This window comes from Paramisgurnus dabryanus, chromosome 1, assembly GCF_030506205.2.
Source record: "Paramisgurnus dabryanus chromosome 1, PD_genome_1.1, whole genome shotgun sequence".
Taxonomy (NCBI): domain Eukaryota; kingdom Metazoa; phylum Chordata; class Actinopteri; order Cypriniformes; family Cobitidae; genus Paramisgurnus; species Paramisgurnus dabryanus.
Genome location: NC_133337.1, coordinates 21859804 through 21865104, shown reverse-complemented (window position 1 = coordinate 21865104; position 5301 = coordinate 21859804). Strand labels below are relative to the sequence as shown.

The 5301-nt window shown below is 31.6% G+C and overlaps 1 long non-coding RNA gene across 1 annotated transcript; it reads left to right on the top strand.

The window, feature by feature from the left end:
• Positions 1–2187: 2187 nt before the first annotated feature.
• LOC135749845 (uncharacterized) lies at positions 2188–5000 on the top strand. Its single transcript, XR_010532493.1, has 5 exons — positions 2188–2256; positions 2848–2910; positions 3018–3108; positions 3208–3287; positions 3671–5000. It is a non-coding gene; the product is annotated as an uncharacterized lncRNA (long non-coding RNA).
• The last annotated feature ends 301 nt before the right edge of the window (positions 5001–5301 follow it).

Here is a 5301-nt window from a genome sequence, read left to right as displayed (position 1 = left end):
TAACTAAAATTCAATGGACACAATTACCATTTTAATGTGTGAAAATTATGTCTCTGACTCAAGAGAAATGCAACAAATATTATTTCAGAATATATATTTCCAACACTTTGAAAACATGTCTCCAACTGCCCTAGGTCAGAATATTGTGAACGTATCTCTCAATGCTGCATACATCGTTTAAAAGAAGCCGTTCAAATGACATCATGTAACTCATTTTTGCTAGCTAGGATGTTGATAAATTAGTCAGTGAAATGTAAAGCTGCTTATTTTTGCTGATGTCTCATGATTTGAAGTTCACTGTTTCTATTGTTATTATAATTCTACCCTAACATTTCATTAAATCTTTTAAAATAGAAACAAAAATATCAATAGACAGGTCCATAATCTAAAAGACAGTCTTTCACATGTGGATGCAAAACATGTTGGGTGAAACAGACTGACAAACTCGGGTAAACATATCTGCAGATACCTGTCAGCTACTGTACTTCTAGTCCAGAGGTGCCCAAAGTTGGCCCACAAAAGACCTTAAATTTTTTTATGTTTCATGCATACTTGAAGGTGTATAAAATGCATCACAAAACCTAATGAACTCGGGTACTATAGGCTAAAAATGAAGAGGTTGCGGCAGTGGCACACAGAGAAAAGGATATTTAAAATTGATTGGCAAAACGATTTCTTTTTCCTACAAACAGCCTTGGAAAATAAAACTGCATTAGTTATGCATAAACAGAGTAATGTTTGCTTATTTATTTTTTAAAATATTAGAAAATTATAAATTAGGGGTTATCAGGGCAACTTTAATTTTAATATAACACAACAACATTTACTTTTGGCCCACGGCCCTCAGTCAGGTTTGGCCCTTGTAAGGAAAATGTTCGGGCACCAATGAATGTTCTAGTCTATCTGAGGAGGTAACTTTTAGCATATGATAATGCATGCTTGCACAAAGTCAGACCACATATTATAATGTTTGTCTTCAATCAATCAATTTAAACAAAAGAGATGGGGGCTTTATAATATAATAAGGGTCCATATATCACAGTGAAAAAAGACATACATGTATTTTTACTTTAACATGAACTAATGCTGAGTTACAGCATATCCTAATAATAAACTATTGAAGAGTCATCATTAACTACGACATGTTTTTCATTGTTAGTTAATGCAGTCATTTACAATAAATTAATTTGAGTTCATGTTGTAGTTAAGTAAGTTCAGTAAGTTACATGTCTTAACTCAGCATTAGTTTATATTTACTAATATTTAAGTAAGAATTCATTTAGGTATACGTTCAATGTTTCCAATGATGAGCAGTTAATCCACTAAACCCAGAGATAATTCCTGAGGCATGTTTAAAGAGTTTTGTATTTCATCAAGAAGGTGCTGCTGATTCACAAAGATTTTATATTTAAGAAAATCTGAGCATCATTCCAAATAACTGTTAACATGTTTGTCAACTAAACATGTTTTGTAAACGTAATAAACTTTATAAAAATATTTTTTATTTTTTATTAATAATCAAGTATAAAGAACAATGCATAGTGTGAAAACGCGGATTATAAAAAGTATATTAAAGAAAAGGACTACATTTCCCAGAATGCACCTGCACCTACTCATCTGCCCCCACCCTTCAGGTGCGACTGCTCAACCTATGGGCTTGACGGGAAAATTCAAAATCGCGAACCAAATTATTATTTACACATGTTAGGGAAAAGTGAGACAGATGGGTGCATCCACTGTGGAGTGGCAGAAACAGTGGAGCATGTGCTTGTTCACTGTCAAGGGTATAATAATGAACGAGTTCAACTTGTAGATGGACTAAAGAAACTGAAAGTAAAGTTAACAATAAAAGATTTATTTCAGAGTGCACAGGTACAGTCAAAAGTGTACCCTATATTATTTAAATATTTGAGAGATACACGGTTAATGCACAGGATTTAATGTGTTACAAAAAGAAGTGTTTAGTATTATTTAATATTATTTGTTTCATTTATATAAGTGTTATCAGTATTATTATTTTATTTTATTTATTTATTTATTTTTTTTTTTTTTATATATATATATACATATAGTAGTTTATCCATTCCATCATCCTAGGTATTCACACTCCATCCCAGTAGGTGGCGGAAATGCACCAATAAGCTGGTTTGCCAACCGCCAATAAACTATAAAGAAGAAGAAGAAGAAGAAAATCGCGAACCGTTACTGCCTGGACTACTCCGTCTCTTGTTTGTTTGTTTGCTCATTAACAGTAAGGTAAGTTTGATTTAATTCATTTGTCTGCATCGCGCTGATCGGTTGCCTATTTGTTCATATTATGTTATTAACTATGATTCCTTTGTCTTTATACTAGAACTGTTTGAATTTAAACCACAAACAGTAAAACATTAAGGTTATACGTGGTACACAGCGGTAAACATGAGGTTAAAAATACGCGAAGTAACGTTAACATTCAAACCGGGGTGTTAAAAGAATCAATTCGATGTTTAAATTTTTAAAAACAAAACTTTAAAGAAGCCAAGATGAGACGTTATTTGCTTAAAACAAACAAAACAACAGTAACTCGTGTGTTTGAAATGTTAGCAGCTAGCAAGTGTCTCTCTGCTATTTTAAATTATACAGACGATCTTTTGTTGTTTTAAAAGCTCATTCAGTTCTGGTAGATGCTGCTTATTTTTCAAGACTGTTTTAATAGCTTTATATTGATTTGTAACAAAGCCAGCTTCACTTTAAGAGAACCTAGATGCTAATTGTAAAGAAGCTTGGAGTCATAATATATTTAAACGTTATATGTTTGATGTTCTTCATCTTTTTAAATATGAAGTCTATACATGTTTGTGTTTACAGAGGTCATCATGTACACTGTGGTCAACTTTGTGGACGATGAAGAGGTTTCTGGGTAAAGCTGATGTATGTTTAATCATTCAATGATTACATTAAATTAAAATCAAACATGTTAAATAGTAAACGGATGTATTGTGATATGTGATTTTGATTTTTAATTCTGTGTTTGCCAGAGAAATATAATGAAGTAACAGTGAAAGCTAAAACATCAGACTGATCCAGACACTGAAGAAATTGATGTCACTGCAATCTGGCCAAAATGATGTAAGTTTAATAATGAAATTATTAAATTAAAAAGGTTAAATCGTAAATAGATGTGTTATGATGTATGTGATTCTATTTTTTTTATTCTGTGTTTGATAGACAACTATATTGAAGTAGCCTACTGTAATGAAGCTGCAGAACAACACAGAGACTCTGAGGACATCAACACAGAAAATTAAGTAAGAAGATTTATGAAGTATTATGAAGTTCTTTGATCATATATTGTTGTATCTTTGTACAGTTTAATGCAGTGGTTCTTAACCTTATTCCTGGAGACCCACTGCTCTGCACATTTTGTATGTCTCCCTTATTTAACACACCTGATTCAAATCATCAGCTCATTAGAAGGGATCTCCATGAACTGAACTACGTCTGTCAGATAAAAGAGATATACAAAACATGCAGGGCAGTGGGTCTCCAGGAATTACGTTAAGAACCACTGGTTTAATGTTAACTTTCTAAAATGTACAACTTTAATTCTATGTCATTTGATTTGTCGTGTGTATGTGTATGTGTATTAGTATTATGCCAAATACTTATATGTACTTTTATATTTCCAAAGGGCTCCAAAGAGATGTCTGTCCAGATGAGGGTGCATCAACGTTACCTTTGCTGACAAGTATATGCTTTACAATGTAAAACCTAACAGTTAACTTAACTCAAACCATTTAAGGAAATCGGTTGCCTTAACCCATTAAGTTTAAAAAAAAAACATACATTTGAGTACTGTGAACTTAAGTCTTGTGCAATAATGCACTTATATTTAGTTAGTGTGAACTTAAATATAAGTGCATAACTGCATGTGACTCAATTTGTTTAAGTTCACAGTACTCAAATCTATGTGTTTTAAAACTTAAATGGTTTAATGCAACCGGTTTTCTTAAATGGTTTGAGTTTAGTTAACTTTTAGGTTTTACAGTGAGAAATTCTTGAATAATTCCAAGACAGAGCTCTGCAATTGTATCTACACTGCAAAAAAATCAGTTTCTAACTTAGGATTTTTATCTTGTTTTTAGTAGAAAAACTAAAAATTCTTAAATCAAGATGTATTTTCTTGATGAGCAAAATTACCTAAGAAAATGTCTAGTTTTTAGACAAAAATATACAATTTAAGTAAATTTGTGCCTAAACAAGCAAAAATATCTAACAATGGGGTGAGAAAATTGTGCTTGAATTAAGTTTTTAAGAAAAAAGAAAACTTAAGATTTTTTCTCACACCATTGGCAGATATTTTTGCTTGTTTTAAGCACAAATTCACTTAAATTGTGTGCATTTATTTATTTTGTCTAAAACTAGACTTATTTTCTTAGGTCATTTTGTTCATCAAGAAAAAGCATTTTATTTAAATAATATTTCTACTGAAAACGAGACAAAAATACTATGTAAGAAAGTCATTATTTTGCAGTGTAGGACTGATTTCTTGAACAACAACTATATTGATCTTGCTTTATTTTATTTAAATATTTACTACATTACAGTGGCAGGTGGTGACTTCTTTTTTTGTGAGCACTCGATGCAAAGTTTGTCACAACATGTATATAGCCAGTCATTTGTGTGGTTCAAAATATGTGTTCTGCGTGTATGTGCATCACGTGTTTTGACTAAACCCGTGATGCACATGGTTTACATGAAGCAACAAACACATTTTAAAAACACAAGCAACACACATGACACTCCGAACACTTATTTTGAATTTGCAACCCTCGGATGAGCAGTCACGAGCCGCCACTGCTACATTACATTGTACTGCTTTGAATGTAATTTTTATTGTTGCTTTTATTTTGTTTTATTTTACTCTAATATTGCTTTCTCTGTCTGTATATTTATGAGTTTAAATAGTATTGTTTATGTATGCAACTTTTAATATTTGTGTATAATATTATTTTGTTATTGTGACAATTGTGAATTCTTCAGTTTTTTATTAAATAAACATTTCAAACTCAATTCAAGTTTTTTATTTTACATAAGGGTTTTGGGGTGTATATGAATATATATATGAATATATATATATATATATATAGTGGGGGGGTTTTTAGTCTATCTGCATAGCAGGCAAATAACCAATCAAGTCACTAAGCTATGAGGGCTTGGGTTGGGCTTAATACAAAGTGTAACCAATCAAATGATCTCAACTGGAAAGTTTCAAAGTTGTGTCCCAATAGTTGTCAGAGTTTTGGGAGGGGGTTTTAAAAG